This window comes from Crocuta crocuta, unplaced genomic scaffold (assembly GCF_008692635.1).
Source record: "Crocuta crocuta isolate KB4526 unplaced genomic scaffold, BGI_CrCroc_1.0 scaffold154, whole genome shotgun sequence".
Classification (NCBI taxonomy): Eukaryota; Metazoa; Chordata; class Mammalia; order Carnivora; family Hyaenidae; genus Crocuta; species Crocuta crocuta.
In genome coordinates this window covers 5,078,695-5,098,652 of record NW_027530545.1, presented here as the reverse complement: position 1 = coordinate 5,098,652, position 19,958 = coordinate 5,078,695, and positions in this window count along the sequence as shown.

The window sequence follows — 19,958 nt, the reverse complement described above, 5'->3', positions numbered from 1 at the left end:
GCCATTATTGCTGTGAGTGGCAGCCTGGGGAGGATTTCCCTCAATCCTACTCCTTTATAATTAGTGTCAATTATCTAAGAGCTTAGTAGTGAGTCAGTTGTCAGTTTTGGTTTTTGATGTTGCAAGTTTTGGTTTCTTCTCTGTCTTCTTAGGTACTTTACGAAAAAGGCAGTGAGAAGTTTGGGAATGATTTCCAGACCTTCTTGGAATACCAGGCCACCAATCAGCTGTGATTCTAAACCATCATTTCTTTTTCTTTTTTCTTTATCTAAATATTTATTTATTTACTTCTGCGGGAGAGAGAGACAGAGAAACAGAAGGAGAGAGATAAAGAGAGGGGAAGGGGCAGAGAGAGACAGAATCCCAAGCAGGCTCTGGGCTGTCTCACAAACTGTGAGACCATGACCTGAACTGAAACCAACAGTCAGATGCTTAACCGACTGAGCCACTCAGGTGCCCCTGAAGTACCATTTCTGAACACTCGGCAGAATTGCTTTCATTAACATGAGTTTTGGAGTAATTTGCTAGCCTTTTTAGATTGAGGCTGAAAAGTTTAATTTATAAAAGCCAGTTGTTTTATCCTGAGGAAAAAGAAGAAGTATCCAGTAGGAAACATACACCATGTTTTTAGAGGGGGCACTACTAACATGTGCTTTGGTGAAATACATCTCTGGACAGTCAGAAGCCAAGCTTCAAACCCTACCTGGCTACCCATTTCTGTTTCACACTGCTCAAATGAGCCCCACACTTCTTAGCAGAAATTATAAAGGCAAAGATGATATTTGCTTTGAAAACAGTTGAACAAGTAAGGATTCTTCTTCCTTTTTATCCCCTTCAGTTTGCACAGGCTTATGCAGCATGACTGAAAGGAAAGAAATAATTATCTGTCCATGACTGAAAGGACAGATAAAAAATGGTCTCTAACTTCAACTATTAATATCATCTATGTTTTTTATCCATGCCTTTATTTTGCAGTGTCTAACATTGTTTTGGCTCATTTGAAGTTCCAACAAAAAGACATTAATTACATAATAAAAAATGGGAAGCAATTGGGTGTAATATTAAGTATGAAGCAGTACAATAAATAATAATTCATTTGCCAAAGTATCCACATTAGCCTTTGCCTTTGACTTTTTGAGTCTGACTTTTAAATTTTGTTTCTTTTCTATATGCACAGATATTTAAGGTGATGTATGATTTAAATTACCTGGAATTATTAAAAATTACTATTGAAGAAACTGTTGAACTGTTTAATTAGTCTTTACCAAACTAATATCTTGTACTGTCAGTATGGTTGTATTTTAAATAGAGTCAATAATTTAAATTACCCAGAGAATTGATTGAATGTGAATTATATAGGTTCAAAAACTAATAGGGAAATAAATTGTTTTTACAGGAGCATTATATTTAAGTTATATGTCAATTATCTCAACTTTAAACAGGGCATGCTTAGTGTTCTACCCACAGCAATGGATGACAGAAGAAATTTGGGAAGCAACAGTGTGTATGTGGTAAACCTAACAGACCAACCTAACACATAGTGAAGTAAAGATGTGCCCATTGTCTAATTATTATAACCTAATATGGAGAACCAAATTGAGAAGCTTTAATTAACCAGAAAATTTACAAATCTCTGCCTTATTATGGCTGTGTAGATGAAAGCTCATAGATGTCTCTGAGCAGTGTTCCATTTTTAATGGCATGCTTCCCTTTTTAAAGAAAAATTTAATGTTATTCATTTTGAGAGAGAGAGAGAGAGAGCAGGGGAGGGGCAGAGAGAGAGGGAGACACAGAATCCAAAGTAGGTTCCAGGCTCTGAGCTGTCAGTACAGAGCCCAACGCAGGGCTTGAACCTACAAATAATGAGATCATGACCTGAGCTAAAGTTGGACATTTAACCACCTGAGTGCCTGGGCACCCCTAATGACATGATTCTTGAATCTTTGCAAAGAATCAAACCCAGGAGTGCATGCTGAATGTGGATATATGTGTGTGTGTGTGTGTGTGTGTGTGTGTGTTTTCCTTCAAGTGAAAAAATGCAAATGCTGTATTAAATTGTGGAAAGGAGAGGACCACACATGTGAATGAAAGAAGCTTCAGAGACTAAAATAAAACTAATTGTGTACTTAAAGCTCTTATTGGCAATATGCACTTTAATGAGGATGGTAGGGGAGTCAGGAACTTTCATGTGTGAGAAGCCACGGGATAATCATGTCTTTAGCAAAAAGGCATGCATAAGTTATGCTGCAAGTTTTGCGTCCAAATCAGTGGAAGGGCAGGTTTTATGTTCCGGAGTTTACCCATACAGGAAGCAATTGAGTTTCTGAAGATGAAAGCCTGTAAAAAGTTCTGGGAACTAGCCCAAAACAGCTAATATCACTGACAGCATATAATGGATGATGCAAAAATATGTAAAGAATAGAGATATAATCTTTGGGTTACTTGATTGATCTTTTACAAAGGAAGATTTTTTTAAAAAATTGTTTAATGTTTTATTTATTTTGGAGAAAGAGAGAGAGACAGCATGAACAGGGGAGGGGCAGAGAAAGAGGGAGAATGCAAAACAGGCTCCAGGCTCTGAGCTGTCAGGACAGAGCCTAACACAAGGCTCAGACCCACAAACCGTGAGATCATGACCTGAGCTGAAGCCGGACGTTTAACCGACTGAGCCACCCAGGCGCCCCAAGAAAGATTTTAAATATACTTAAATATATAAAAACTTAAGTATTTTAATCTAAAAATAAAGTTCTGTTTTCAGTTCTGTTGATTATTTACCTAATCAGAACAATATGAATCACTCACAAATATAATTATCTTTAAAATGTTATTTTAAAATTAAAGTGATAAATTCTAGGTATGAACCTCAAATTTATTGGAGCATTTTGTTTAGAAGATGGAGTCTTATTTTGTCCTTTACACTACTTTTATACATAGTTTAACAATGGTGTTGCATAACTTTGTAAAAACAGAAATTCTAACATTCTATGTCCCATAATTTTACAAAAATCCTATTTGTATATTTAGTAAAACAAAAAATTCTAATGTTCTTTGTCCTTATTTTACAAAATCTTATTTCTAAAATTCAGTCTCAACAATTCAAAACACAAAGTAAGTAAAGTTTATGATCAGTTTTCCTTTCTCTCATGTTTCAATTGTCTTTAACCACCCCAACTTCCTGAGTTTGCTCTAATGAGATAATCCTTTCTGCCTTTCTGGTTCAAAATTTATCCCTCTTCTTTCCCTGCGAAAACAACCATCTTTGACTACTTTTTGCTTCGTAGACTTTGCTGGAAAACTAAGAAAATGATCCCCCCAACCTAACTCAAATAGACGGTAACAGTTTGTGTGTGTGTGTTGTTTTGTTTATGCCACTTTGTAGAAAGATAAAAGCAGTCTCTGACATCCAGGAGCCAGCTGACAGTCACAGCTAGTTCTTGCTGTTGCCTGTGAAACAACAATCTCACGGAACATAGACACCAGACAAGGCTACTCTGGGATCATGAGAGATTAAGGCAAAAATGAGACTACTCCAGGGGCACCTGAGTGGCTCATTTGGTTAAAGCGTTTGACTTTGGCTCAGGTCATGATCTCGCGGTCCATGAGTTCAAGCCCAGCATTGGGCTCTGTGCTGACATCCCAGAGCCTGGAGTGGGCTTTGATTTCTGTGTCTCACTCTCTCTGCCCCTCCCCGACTCATACTCTGTCTCTCAAAAATAAATAAACAGTAAAAAAAAATTTTTACCAAAAAAATGAGACTACTCGGTAACAATGTCTGAACATAACAAAACATGAACATTGTCCCTGTCACAACATACCAAACAAACCCTTGTCTATATAATATGAATCACTGTTGCATATTTACCAATGACAGCTTTAGTGTCCTTCTGTTTGTCTACTTAAAAGTCATTAAGATATTCAACTATAGAATTAACTCCACTTCCTGACAGCACTCAGTCCACTGTGAACTTTCTCTTCTTTGAGTCCTTCCCCAAATTACCTAATACAAGATCAGATCCACAATAAGTCAGTCCTAACTCTTTCTCATTAAGACAGCCCTGATTCTCTCATTGCAATGAGAATGTGGTTTGCTATAGGTGTGTTCTTGGTGACCTTTTGTGTGGATGACATTGACTCCAGGTAATAACCAAAATTTAATAGATTACAAAATTCAAACTAGTGACTGAAGGTGCTGACTTTCAAAAATAAATGAGCAAAATGTCCACGGACTGATGAATGGATAAAGAAGATCTGATGGAATACTACTTGGCAATCAAAAAGAATGAAATCTTGCCATTTACAACAATATGGATGGAACTAGAGTGTATTATGCTGAGTGAAATAAGTCAGTCAGAGAAAGATAAATATACGATTTCACTTATATGTGCAATTTAAGAAACAAAACAGATGAACATAGGGGAAGGGAAGGAGAAGTAAAAACAGAGAAGAAGGCAAACCATAAGAGAATCTTAAATACAATGAACAAACTGAAGGGTGCTGGAGGGATGTTGGGTGGGGGGATGGGCTAAATGGGTGATGGGGATTAAGGAGGGCACTTGCTGTGATGAGCACTGGCTGCTATATGTAAGTGATGAATCACTAAATTCTACTTGAAACCATTATTACACTGTATGTTAAATAACTTGGATTTAAATTTTAAAAAATTAAAATTAAAATAAACGGACAATTCTGAGGTTCGATTGGCCAGATAAGCTTTCTCCCCAAGGCATAATGGAGTATTGCTTGAGTCCTCACATCCATTTTCACTTATTCAATCATATATTCTTTTGTTAAACAGATATTTACTGGGTATATACACTATGCAAGGCACTGTTTTAAGATTAAGGAATAAAAAAAAAAATCAAAGTTTCTGTACCCATTAAGCTTACAGGTTAGGTCAGATATTAAAAAGGTAATTATCTTTAAGTGTAAAGAATGAAGGGATTTTTGCCTTATGCACTTGGGCATTTCCTCTATTACCACGAAATTAAAACTGCTCTAATCAGATAGGTATTCCTATAAAATTTTTAAAAATATTTTTAAGGTATTCCTATTTTGTGCCATTTATTCAACACACAGGGAACAAGCAGATCTATTTATATATGCTAGTATATTAAAAGATCTAAGAGAAAAAGGCTCTCCTTGCTACCATAATTGAGATTTTTACAATAAATAGTAATCATTAACTATGATTCAAGGTGTAAATATTTTAAAGGCTTTTCTGATTTGATTATCTAATCCTAGTACCAAGGGTACTATAAATATTCATTCCTTCAATTATTCATTTATCAACCTAAGTATCCAATAGGTTCCAGTAGATTCCAGTATTGGTCTAGGTACTGGGGACACAGATTAATAAAAAAATAATAGACATAAATATAAAGCTACAGTTTTGGGGGAGGGGCACATGATGCGGAAAGGGAAAGTGACACTGGGATGGACTGAGAAGAGCTTTTTTGGGATGGTGTTAATGATGCCAAGATTTAAAAGAAGTGTATATATTCATAGCAAAGCTGTCATAAGTATTAACATAACCACATCTTAGAAAAAGGAATTGAGTCTCAGATACGTGTAGCAATGGAGAAGTAGGTAAGTGAAGATTTGAACCCCTGTCTACCATTTGTACAATCTAACGTGTATCCACTACACTGAATGACTCTGTCCATCTATATCTTAGGATGTTCTTGATCTTCTGGAATTTTGTGTACACATCTGTCTTCCCAAATAGACAGGAATGTTCTGCAGGACAGAAACTATAGCTTATATGACACACAGTTCCCGATACATAATGTCACCCTCTAAAGGTTGACTCAATGATAATCAGTATGTTCAATACAATTTCGTACATTTTAAAATATCTTTTTGGAGGAGAAAGGATTTTGGAGAATTTTTCTATCTAAAGACAAAATGTTTGAAGTTTGAATTGTTGCTGTTTCTTTTCTTTCCTTTTTCTATCAATTATAGAGATATTTATTCAATATCTTTCTACTAAAATTAAAACTGCACTTAAACGATATATTTTTTAAATGGCCTTTGTGGCCTATCACTATTTGAAGGCTTCTCTTTTTGATTTCCCTAGGAAAATCAAAGCCAAAATTGTGGTTCATTTTAAAACAATGGCAGATCTATGTGATACAGGTCTTGATTCAAATTATTTTTCTTTCCTTATTTTTTTGTATATTTACTTTATTATCTTGTTTTGTATATGCTTTACAAGTAACCTCTCATCCTTCTTGGAATATGGCAAGATATAAACGAATAAACAAATATTTTAAAACTCTTCACCAAAGAATTTAGAGAATGAACTTCCATCAATCCAGTTCCATTATTCTTCTGCTTTTTACTTTAATGTTAATCTGTATCTGGGGAAAATAAAGAAAAGCTCCTCAAGGGAAAAGAAAACAGAAAGGGGACCTGAAGAGAATGTGTGAAGATGAAGTTACAGAAGCAGTTAAGTCATGGTATCTTGATGACAATGGTGGCGGTGGTGGCGATGGTGATGAAGGAGACTTAGGAAATAATTGTGTGGATATTTTCTACAGGACCTTTGTACCAACAGTAAATGGTTCTGTCATCTGGGTTCTGATTCACTGCCGAGTGCCAAAATTTAATGGGTAAATAAAAGTAATAAAAAGTGAAGGATATGGATATTAAGACCAGTGAATGAGCAAAGTAAAATAGGAAAAAAAGCAAAGCTGAAATGCTGGGTGATGTCGAGAGGAAGCAAGGATGGAAGGAGTTGGTATTATAGAGGATTCTCTTTTCTACATCTTATTTTCCTAAAACAGGAATACATTCGTGGATTCCGTAGATAATTCATTTGTTTCCAGAGCATCTGCATAGACAGCAAGCTCTGTGGCTGGGGTGTCCACATCTTACAAGCTCACCTGTATCACAATTACTACATAAGCAGCCATCTAGTGAAAGCCCAAAACATTTTTTCCAAAGTCTTTAGGCACTTTAAATCTTAGACTGATTCTCAAGTTTCAAAACTGTGTTAACCTAAAGTCTCTTATACAGATAGATAACTCGTTCCTCTAAAATTGAATGACACCTAAAAACAAAACAAACAAAAAAAAAAACCTAACCTAAGAAGGCGATTTAAAACATTTTTTAAATGTTTATTTATTTTTGAGAGAGAGCAGTGTGAGCAGGGGAGGGTCAGAGAGAGAGGGAGACACAGAATTTGAAACAGGCTCCGGGCTTTGAACTGTCAGCACAGAGTCCAATGTGGGTCTCAAACTCATGAACCACGAGATCATGACCTGAGCCTAAGCCGGACGCTTCACCAACTGAGCTATCCAGGCACCTCCAAGGAGGCTACTTTTAAGGCATATGCTATTTTAATCAAACTCTTCTGTAAAGAGAAGATTTAAATAAAGTATTTGTTGTTAACATAAAGGAATTTTCAGGGTCACCAAAAACAAGAGACAGACCTAACAGTTTACTACAGAGAAAAGAACCCAAGTTTCAAGCACATATTCCATATGAGCTAGTTTGACTGTCTAGTTTTATACAGAGACCTGGACCCCTGAAAAGAAGGAAAAGGGCATTTTCCGGTGGTATTTTATGTTCACATGTGAGCAGGCATCAACACTATGGAAAATTTGTCTATCACAAAACCATATGGAACTAGAACAAGCCCATATGGAACCCTTCCTTTAAAGGGGGAAAGTCAGGGGCGCCTGGGTGGCTTAGTCAGTTAAGCGTCCGACTTTCACTTAGGTCATGGGTTCGAGCCCCGCGTCGGGCTCTGTGCTGACTGCCAGCTCAGAGCCTGGAGCCTGTTTCAGTCTGTGACTCCCTCTCTCTCTGACCCTCCCCTGCTCACGCTGTCTCTCTCTCTCTCTCCTAGAAATAAATTTAAAAAAATAAAATAAAATAAAGGGGAAAAGTCAGCTAATGGTTTTCACCAAATCATGCTGCTCTTAGGAGTAGAAGGATCAAGAAGGTACAAAAGAAAGCAGTGAGTAAATCAACTCAGGGAAATTCCTGTGCATTATTCGTGTAAGCAACCAGTAAACCAATATTTACTGAACATGTTTGAAAGATGCCATGGAGGGATAAAAGAAGAAGATGACTCAGTCCTCTGTCATCAGGTAATGTCGGTCAATCTAGGCTTTAATTTTTGTAACAGTTTTACTACTTTCAGTAATTTAAATCCCTTTAAAGTTGTTACCTACATTGTTTATATTCTTGAGAGAAGTATATTTTTTGCCTCTCCATGCTACTCTTTACTTTGGTCAACACGAAGAGATTCAGAATTCCCTCTCATCTCTAAAATACTATGCTATGCTATACTACAAAGTAATTTGATGATTCTAATTCATATAGGGCATAAGCAGGTCCCTTTTTAATTCTATGCAAGTGTATTTCATTGCTGTAATATACCTTGTATAAAGAAGGCCCATGTTTTCAGTGTATAGTAATTTTTCATTGTTTGTTTAACAAATACTTATTGGATAATCATTATACACAAGATACTGTGTTAGGTGCTGGGCTAGACAACCTAGATGTAAGGTCACAGATCTTACAATTCCGTGATCTTCATCACAGCAATACACATGACAGAATTTGGGAGGCCTTACAAAGGAATTCTGATTTAAAGAACTACATTCTCAATGGTCTGGTTCCATTTTTATTTAAAACTTTAAAAACATTTCTTCAATTTTGTAAAAAAGAGCCCACGATCTTTGTTCGGCCTGGGCAGCACACTGAGCTTCTCTGACAATTCTATCAGGGGAAGTATAACCATGGTGAGTGATTCGTGGTAACACAAGCAGCTTCTTTGGGTTAAAAGCACAAGAACCATGAGGCAGTGAGAAAAAAGCAGGGAGGAGGAAAAAATTATGGTTCAGCGAGCCAGAAAAAAAGTCACTACTCTGTAATTATCTGTTATTTAAGGACGTGGTCCCTGCGGTTTCAGATAGACTTGTTTGAGGCATGTTTGTCTGCAGGGTTGCAGGGTTATAGGCAGTGATTGGAGGACAAACAAAGATAAATCTTGTGGGGAACAAACAGAAGAAACTGTACTCTGAAGTCTTCCAGCTCTCGAACATTCCCAAGTATCTCCTGGATTAGCTTGTTGGTAGCTATCAAAGTTACATGCATTTCTGAAGAAGCAAGAAAACAAAGAAATGAATTGACAATGTCTTGATTATATTTTTCCATGGCGACAATGGAAAATTTTACTAGTGAAGGAAATGGCATCACCTAAGAGACAAGGCACTTATATCTCTATTTTTTTTTATTAATCTTAATCTTTATTCAGGTATCTATCCATTCCTTCAATTATTCATTCATCAATCTAAATTGATTGAGCACTTACTAGGTTCCAGGTGCTAGATTAGGTACTAAGGACAGACATTAATCAAAGAATCACAGAGGTAAATATAAGATTGTAGCTGTGATGGCGCTGAGAAGGAGGGGCACACAGTGCTATGAGACTGTCTGATGAAGAAAGTGACATCATTAGATGAGGTGAAAAGAGTTTCCCATGATGATGCTAATCATGCTAAGATCTAAGGGAAGTAGATGAATGAGGTTTAGAGATCTACTGTGCAACATTCTACCAATCATAGTCAAAATACTATATATTACACTTAAAATTTAAAAACATTTTTTTTTTTTACTTTTTATTTATTTCTGAGAGAGAGAGAGACAGCATGAGCAGAGGGGGAGGGTCAGAGAGAAAGGAAGATACAGAATCTGAAACAGGCTCCAGGCCCTGAACTAGCTGTCAGCACAGAGCCTGACACCGAGCTTAAAGTCAGAAGACGCTTAACCAACTGAGCCAGCCAGGCGCCCCCTTTTTTAAAAAAATTTTTTTATGTTTTATTTATTTCTGAGAGAGAGAGAGAGCTTGAGCAGGGGAGGGAATTTTGTTAGGAGAGTAGATCTGGTGTTAAGTGTTCTTTCATGACAAAATAAAAGAGAAAGGAAGGGAGAAAGGCAGGAAGGGAGGTAGAAAAGGAGGGAAGGGGGAAAAAAGGTGTTCATAGCAAACCTATGCTGTAGGTATTATTATATCTACATTTTAGAAGAAAGAATTAAGTCTCTGTTAAATCTAGCAATGGAGAAGTGGAAGAGCCAGGATTTGAACCTGTGTCTCCATGCTTATTTACCACATTGAGGTACGTGCATATGATGAGCTCATGATAACATTAGTCATGATGATAAGGCCGAAAGAGATCTTGTTTTGGGAAAGCATCATCAACCTCACCTCTGGACAGGTGGAAGTCTCTTCTAAGACTTCAGTGCTTCCTTTCAATGTCCTTTCTAATACTTAGTGCTTTTTATTGGAAAGTTCTTCTTCAAAGCAAATTGTATTGTAATTGCATTTTCTGTTGGCTTCTATTTCTTATTTCCTAAGCAAAAATGAAAAATGTCGATCATGCTCTTTCATAGTTGAATAATGAAACAGAGCAATAAAGCTGAATTCCAAGAGTCACCTTTGAAAAGCAAGTCTTGTTACTTCATTTGCTTATCTTGAAATAACATGAATTACTTGAAAGCAGTAATGAGGTTACTTTTCATATTTAGAGTATTCTCATCGGTTTTGAAGTTTGTTTTATAATGAGGTCTACTCCAGACCCTTCTGATCCCTCTTTTGTGTTGGAGGCTGGATTCCAGCATCATAATTTGCATTGACTAAGTCCCTCTGAAAATTTAGTAGAAGGTTAGGTCCAGGTTTCCTGAAGACTTTCTTCCATACTGTTACCCCTCTCTCCAAGGCTGAATGTATTTTCCCCAACATAATTGCTTACCTTCTCATGTATTCACTTGGAATCACGTTAAAAGTGTCCTAGGTCCTTTTCCTATTTTCTCAAATAGTGTTAATTATGTCTCACGTTTTTATGGTTTTCCATCCGTCCTCCCCAACTCTGCTTGGCACATGTTCTTGCTGAGTTTCAATCTGTTAGCTACAGATGAGCACAGCCCTGGTTTGCTCTCTTCCTTTCTGCAGGAGTAGGCTAGTATTATTGGCAGGGAAAATGAAAAATGAATATTCACTTTGCTGATTGGTTCAATAAACACATATTTCTTGAAAGCCTAGTGTGGGTTCTGGTGACCCGACCAGAACCAGGTGAGATGTTTGGTTGTAATGGTGGAAAAGGCGTTTATGTCCCGTCATACTGTGATACATCCTGTGATATGGGAAGTCCCTTAGATCCAGATAACAGGAATATGTAATCCAACTTGTAAGGTCAGTGGGAATACACCTCCATCAGTGTTACCTGAGTTGAGATTTGAAGGAACAGAATGGGTTTACCGGAAGCCAGGCCAACTATGGGAAGGGAGAGGAGTATTTCTGGCAGATGGAATAGCATATGTGACAGAGAATACAATAACAGTGGCCTTTTTCCTAGTTTTCATGCAAACCAAGGAATGCAGAAGAATATATATTAGTAATGTACTCTTTAATTTGGGAGGGGAAACAAGCTTACATCCTATACATAGTATTATATAAATAATTCCCTTATAGGCAATTGCCATAAATTTTGGGATCAGATTATGACCGATGTGGGGGGAATAGTGGTCCATGTAAGAGTTATAGATTTAAGAGAACTTAAAGAAGCTACTTAAGGCTGGAGCAGACCACAGGAAGAGGGGAAACTGTGACTGGGAGGGAGGAAAATGTGGTAAAAAATAAGGTTCAACTGGCAAACAGGGAACAGAGGGGGTTTTACCTTATAAACTATGTAAAGATGGTAGCACTTGACAGTAAAAGTAATGGGAAGCCATAGTTTTAAGTCAATTTCTGTTGTTTCACAAGGAAAGGTAGCAGTTTGTATTTTATCCATCCCTTCTTCTCTTATGACTTCCTTTTTTCTCCAATAAACTAGAAATAACACCAGTAAAAAATGAATTGAAATGATACTGTTTCCTATGCCAGTTTTATGAGAAACAGCCCCATTGATAATTCTCGGGTAGTTTGATTAGAATAAATCCATATTTACATTATCACCAGAAACATTTTCTCACCATCTAATTGTGGGTGGTCCTTGAAGGAGTGACAACGCACAAAAAATGCAGAGATCTGGGGTCTGCTGCTTAAAGGCTTGTCATTTACTATTCTGCCTGTGTTCTCCCACAGACAATCATCATTTCCCCCCTTCCTCAACCTGTTTTGTGCCATTAGGGAGCTGGGAATCCAACCCAATTTTTCTCGTGTGAGTCAAGAGATGCCAAGGAATTTGGCAGCATTCTATCTAGAAAGATATCGTCTTCCCTCCCCAGCAGGACATCAGAGAATGACAAAAAGTAGCGACGACGTGAAACCCAACAAGTTTTGGTTTCTCTTGGCTGACAGCTTCATTTCAGGGCCATGCTCGGCCAACGCACCCAGCCTTATGCAGCTGGAAGGTTTATTTCCATAAATCTAGATGACTCTTTAAAAATAGAAGCAATCTGTTCCTTTTTCTCCAGACACCCATTTCTTTATAATTAAGTCAGCATTAAGGGGATTTCCCGCCATCTTTTATCTAAAGCAGCAGAGAGGATGACTAAGTCCTGCCTAAGGTAGGGTTAACAGATCCTGGGTAAGGGGTGTGAAAGTCTCACAAATTAAAAAATGGCTTGGTATGAGAAGGAAATACACCACTCCCACTGTCTCTCATTAAGGAATTAAGGTTTCGGATTTGAATTGCTCAATTTTGTGCTTTAGGACAGCTCAGCTGTTACTGCTACTGTGCTCTTGAAGTTAATTGGTCTTATCTTATAGATCAGTGCCCTCTTTTCTCCAGCAAGACACATTCACCCAATGGTGCTTATGTCTTTATTAAGAAATCATGTCACTCCTTTTATGATTGATTATGAAAAGTAATACCCTCCTGCTTCCGTATATGGGATCAGGAGAACACCTGTGCCTTCTCTCTTTTAATCCCCGGAAAAGTATGAGCTTGCATTTGGAGGACAAAGGATCACTTTTTTTTTCATTGACAGAATTAGACTAATCATTGTTCTCAATAGAATTCTCAGGGAGGTGTTGTGGGGGAATGGGGATAACTGCAATTTGTAATCTGATCTTATTTTTTGTCTACGAATTTGTGTAAGAATCTGTTTTGGGGATATATAGGAGCAGAAATACATCAAAAACAATAATAATAACAGAGAAAGAAGAGAACTGTTTACACTATCCCAATGTTACTTATCACTCTGAATTCTGATTTTATTTGTATTTGTCTTTTTCACCCTTAGCCTGACATCCATGAGGACAAGGGCAGGGTCTGATTTCTCTCTCTCTATGCCTGGCATCGAGCACAGTGTCTGAAGAAAAAAAAAAAAGCAAAACAGTGTCTGACACTCAAAAAGCATTCGTTGACTGTGGAAATGACAGCCTCCCCAAAGCATAAGGCATCACCCAAACAACAATTTCTGTTATACTATTTTTCACCCTCAGAAAAGTTTTGTTGCATTTTTCTGTAGGGCCACATCCAGATTTGGAAGAAACCACGTACTCTATTCCCGTCAAATGGCAAATGCACAGTGACTGGGCCTCCTCATGCAATAGGCTGCTCATTGGTCAACATTGGGGAAAACAGTGACTCAGGAATTCCAAGGCCTATGTTTAGTCTCTGCTATTAGCTTGCTTCTAGCGACCTTCAGCAGTCCCCAGATGTGACTGGGCTTCCATTCTCTTTGCATAATAGAGAAGTTGGACACAGGAATTTCTAGCCTGGGGAGCATACGTAGATTTATAGATGAGTATGAAAGCAATCCCGTAAAACTTCCTGAAATAAGGTGTAAAATGATATGGTTACATGGGTAAATGCATGTATGCATTTTTTTTGAAAAAAAAAATTATATTATCATCAAGTTTTTTTTCTTAAGAAAAATAACTTAAATAGTAAAGGTGAAGAAAATCCTGAATAGATAACTTTTGATATCCTTTTCTCCTATAAAATTTCTATACTTCTAAGAAAACATCTAAAACTTCTTCAGCCACAATACTTTTTCCCTCTGATTGTCCATTTTGCCCCTGGTCACTCCCTGCCTCATGATATCTATCATCATTTAAATATCTATGTTTGTCCTGGTTAAACCCCATCTACATTATTTGAGCGTGGAGTTAAGCCCTTCACTTCTCCAAATGTGCACAGCAAATATTGAATGAAAATTTTTGTAGATGTGTTTTGTTCCAGAACACTGGCTATTTTCCTGCAAATACTCTATGTCTTCTGCGATCAGATCTATAAATATTGTTAACCCTAAAAGAGCTCAGGAGATAGTAGAAAGACTGTTTGCTGAGACCATCCATATAACATGCCAGTGGGGTGAGACCGTAGCCTAGGAACTCTGGAGGTAAGATTCCCGACTCTCTCCAGGAATGGCAGGCAGACATTTAGTGAAAAGAGTGGCTTGGGTCTGTGGTGGTAAGGCTATGAGCAAAGCTTATTACCTCATAGCATAAAGGTGCCAAGTGTAAGGGGTGAAGGAAGAGGAGAGTTTTGTTTAACACATCTGTATTAGCTTCCTATGGCTCCTTTAACAAATCACTATAGACTTAGTGGCTTAAAACAACACAAATTTATTATAATAGAGTTCTTGAGGTCAGAAGTCTAAAATAGCTCTTCAGAAGTGCATTCCTTCTGGAAGCTGCAGGGGAGAATTCTTTTCCTTGACCTTTCCAACTTCTAGAGACCAACCACATCCTTTGGCTATTGGTTCCTTGCCTCTGTATTCAAAGCCAGCTGCTTAGCATCTTCACATCTCTTCTCTCTGTCCCTCTGTGGAGCCTCTGTCATCACATTGCCCCTGTCCGCCTCTGAGTCTTCCTGTGTCCCTGCTATAAGGACTTATGATTATGTCGGGCCCACTTGGATAATCGAGAACAGTGTCTCCATCTCAAGATCTTTAACTTGATCACATCTGTAAAGTCCCTTTTGCCACGAAGGGTGACATTCGCAGTTAATGGGGATTAGGAAGCAGGCATGCATGGGGAGCCATTCTTCAGACTATACAATACTTTATGTTTGTTTGCTTGTATTTATTTCTCATGCCACAGTTGTATAGGAAGAGTCATGTTCATGGATATTATGTGCAGAGAAGGAAAAAGCAGAGAAGGAATTCATATAGCTAAGTATGAACAGGTGGTAAGAAAAGGGGGAAGGAACTATGTGCTTGGAACTGAAGGAAACCTAAAGTTTTCAACAAGTCATCAGTTGCCTCTGGGGGCGTAAAGAATGAAGTCCCCCTCACCAGCGATTTGTCACACATCCCATTTCTACACTATTTATGTAGAAAGCTGGAAAACTGGGAAGATTCTCGAGTAATAATATAATAGTATATATTACAATAATATTATTCTAATACATGAGCTGTGCATTATCACTAAATGAAATGAGAATGTTCTGTAACATTCTCATACATTGACATTTTCCTGGCGGTAGAGATATGTGCAGTGGAGACGGGGGAAAATGTGGGTGGAGGTAAAAGTAGGTTGATTATATTCCAGATGGCCACAGATACACAGAGATTTCCTGTGTAACCTTATCCCCCCAGTAGGGTAATTCCAGATACAGCAAGCTTATTTGGGGCTGATTCAATCCTAAGAATTCTGCTTAATCCAGACTGTTAGAAATGATTCAAAGTCAGGCCTTAGCAACCCAAAAAGCACTCTTGCATTTGGTAGTTCAAGTTGTGAATTAATTAATTAATTAACCTGCTATCTACTGTTAGATACGATGGGTATACATTGGTAAATAAAACACAGTCCCTTCCTTGCAGAGCTAAGAGTCAAGAGCATTCCAAGACACTTTGGAGGTATGGCTATCGCAGAAGGAGATCCACACTCCCAGACTGGGGGAAATCTGGACACAAAGTGATCAAGAAAGTCGAGATCTTTTGAGACTTTTTGATGATGTTAAAAAGGCTCATAAACATCATATCGCTGGATTGTTTTTCGCTTTCTTTCCACGGCATATGTTTGAAGAAAAATGAAAAAATGATTGGAAATGATTGCTTGGTCCCGTTGGACAATGGGTGGAGGAAGGGCAGGGCCTGAGAAAGTTGAGACCTAGGCAAACAAGAGGAATATGACAAATTTCTTTTCCAGAAGTGTACAATGGCACTTAAGAAAGAGGAAGCCCTACTACATGATCCTGATAACAGGTACATGTAAAATTTCTCTCCCAGCTTGGTTGTGGTTAGGTAAATCACCCTGGTGATGATCAGTCAAAGGGAATCACTGCATTGTTTGAATTGAGTCAAGTTTTCTCTGTCCATCTCTGTTCTCTATAACTATGTCAGTACCCTGTGTAGGAAAGTAAGTTCTAGCTACTCTTCAACATCCTAAACAGTAATTTACTGGGGGTGTGCTCTTGGGAAACCAAAAGTGAGTAAGAGTAGCTCCTTCCTCTAATTGGCTCCCTTGGATTTTGAAAGGCTTTATGTGTCAGCCATCTGTGTGTCCTGCTATGGACTGAATTGTGTCCCTCAAATCCATACATTGATTCCCTAATCCCCAAAGTGACTACATTTGGAGATGTCTTCTAGGAGGTAATTAAAGCTAAAGGAGGTCATAAATGTTGGAGTCCTAATCCAATAGGATTGGTGGCTTTTTAAGATGATGAAGAAGAAGAAGAAGAAGAAGCAGAAGAAGAAGAAGAAGAAAATCTCTCTCTATCTCTCTCTCAATCTCCACACACACCGAAGAAAGGCCATGTGAGCACATAGTGAGCAGGTGGATTTATAATCCAAGAACAGAGGTCTCACCAGGAACACAATGGTCTGGCACCTTGATCTTTGACTTCCATTCTTCAGAACTGTGACAAATAAATATCTGTCGTGTAGGCAACCCTGTCTTTGGCATTTTGTTATGGCAACCTCAGCAGACAGGTCCTTTCATTGTCTCCTAAGAATGCTCTCACCACCCAAGAAGCAGGGCAAACAGGCATAGAAATAAAGGCAGAAGTGAAAGAGGGAACAAGAGTGTGAGGAGAGTTGGGAAGTTGCTAGAATCATGGGAAAGGCTAGTATGGGTACAGACCTGGGGAGATCAGGGTGGAGGTATTCACACTGGCTCAGCAAGCAGATGCATGGCCATGATGTTCAGCTTTCATGCACTTGGGACACACACTATACACATGAAAGTTTTTTCTGTGGCGAGATAGTGTTAAGGTGAAGAGGGTGGACCTGCGGAGCCAGACTGCCTTCCCTGAGTTCTGATCTTGGGTTGTCCATGTAATCCTGAAGAAAATATCTGGTTCCTCATCTAAAAAAGAGGAACTTGATGGTGCTTAACTTACCGAATATATTGGTGATGGGGAATGAGTTATTATATAAACCATTTAGAATCTGTGCAATTGCAGTGGTAACTAATACTTTGACAAGGTTGACCATACACTGACCTACTTTTCATTTCCATTGTAGAATGCCTTTTAAAAATTAATTTGTTAAAAATAAAGGCCCACTGTCAGTATTTCACTATTCATGGAAGAAAGGCACTAATGATTCCCCTCAAAAGAAATAAAATCTGAAAAAACAAAAATCCCAGAGTGAATTGGCTTTCCCAATCCTGAAAGTTTTTGTTTTAAGGTTCATTAGAATTTGTTTCCTGTGTTCCCAAAGGGGTCAGAAACAAACAGTTTTAGAATTCACTGTCAGTCAATACTTTCAAAAAGAGTTTTTAAACTCCCACCAAACACATATTTTCAACATTAGATGAATAATGGGTTCATCCTCACCCAAAGCGCCCTGAGGTAATTCTGTAATTCCCCTGAGAGTTCACTTCATTTTTTAATGGAGTTTTATTTCATTTATTTCAAACTGTGTTTCATTTTCATTTTTCCAGTATGTTCAACAAAGACTTCACAGAAGGAGGGTACGAATCTATAACAACACCCGCACATTTTATAAGAAACAGACTGGGGGTCATTCATGTTCAGTATGGGAAGGACGTTTTCTCCCACTGGACGTCTAATCAGCCGCAGAAATCTAAGTCATTGTACAAACCCTAGAATGATGACTTGCAACCACTGTTCACATTGTTCTTATACGATCACTGTATGTGGACTCCAGCGACTAGGATGCACTTGAAAATCCCTTTTGCCGCATCTGTATTACAGCATTGGAAATGTGCTGTGACACATGTGGCTATTGCATTGGCGTACCTGGCTACATGTTGGTATGTTTACCACCAGCCCAGCATCTATGGCTCAGTTAATGTCCATAGCAATCACACCCAGACATGGTGACTGCCTCCCTCTGTTAGATTGTAACCTCTCCGGGATGAAGATTTTTCTAGTGGTGATTACGTTCCAAGCCTAAGAAAGTGCCAGGCACAGAGCTGGTACTCAAAAGATGTGGTCAATGAAAGAATGACATCAGTAAAAACTGGGGAGATTTAAAACAGAATACTAATGTCAAAATAGCCCATCAAAAAGAGAATATGAAGCTCTCAGAGTTTCAGGAGTCTTAAGCGAATGAGATTTTGTGGGGTTTTTTTTATTCCTTTTAATAAAAAACAATTCCCTGGGTTACTTCTAAATTTGCACTTACGGCATATTTTCTAAAAGACCAGAATCTTCCAAGCAACTATTCCTAGAAAAGATTTATAGAAGTGAGAGAGACACAATTAAAGTCTTACTCAAAGTTTGAAAATCACCTTTTAGTATTTAAAGAGGCATTAATCATGATCATTAATCAATAGAAAGGAATGTTCACAGGACGCTTAGAATAAATGTTTGCTAAAGCAAAAAGGCAGAGGAGAAAAGGAAGGCATACATGCCCAGGGCTGGAGACAAACTTTTTTCTTTTTGGTTTAACAAATTAAAGCCGCTGGAAAAGAACAATTCACTAGGGAGAAATATTACTGTACAACCTATAAAATACTGCCAAGGTCAGCAGAACCTTAGCTGTTTTCTTTTCTTTCTTTCTTTTTTTTCCTCTGTGCCAGTCATTGTCGAGAAACGAGTTTATTGCAAGCCTGACTTAGATATTAAGCCTAGAAGTTACTCAACACCAAGGATTAGGAAAGTACTTTTATTTCCTTTACTGCTTACTGACAAGAATGAGTTACATTTTTGGTAATTCTTTTTACATTTTTTTTGTAAGTCTATCCTATTATGTCAATGCTCTTTCATTTGTTCATTCATTCATGCCAACTCCTCTGGTTTTCCCCTTGGGTTGGTGCTTCTGAGAATTATTTCCAAGGAACTGTACCCCAAAGATTGCTAAAGGCATTTTTTAAAAAGCCACAGGGATGCAGTTTTCCTATGAAGTGACTTAGCTGTACAGAGAGAAGTGCTGAGGTTTCAAGTCCTACAAGGAATATCTTTGGACGTTTATGTAGAACTTGTGTGTAAGAGTTTTAGCTAAAGAGCATGAACCAACTGGGTTTATGGGGACCTGCGCTACTCTTGGCTCAATGCTATTCCATGCTGACATCTTTCAAGTCACTGGAGAAGCTTCTATGGTCTCCCTGTGTTATTTACAGATGCTGCTACCGTAAACAAGGCCATTTTGTCTGGGCCTCTTTGTTGCCCTTTCCCTGTAATTGTTGTTAATAGCTAAGTCCTGGGTCATCTACACAATGGGCCTCAGAACAAGAACCTGCAATCCAAGGTGGATGGCCGGGTTAGGGACCGAGGCTGGGGGTGAGGGGTGAGGGGCATTGGAGGGTAGAGGGGGACAAAGGTAGGAAAGCAAACCAGGCTCATAAGCAGAATTAAACCTGTGACCTGAGGCTGCCTCATACTGTCTCACTACTAGAGTTCAAGGAATTTCCAGATTCTTTAATCATTTTAAATCTTTTTCCATATTTTTTAATCTTATGCAGTATTGTAGCTCTTTCTATGATTAAACCAGCTAGTCTGATAACACTCCATTTCTTCTTGTGATTTGAAATCATTATGAAAAACCTTTTATCTATGCAGATTCAGCGTTGCCCAAGAAGCTTCCACTACTGGCAATTATCAAAAAATTCCAAAGCTTGCTAGTTGAGAAAAAAAATGCAGATG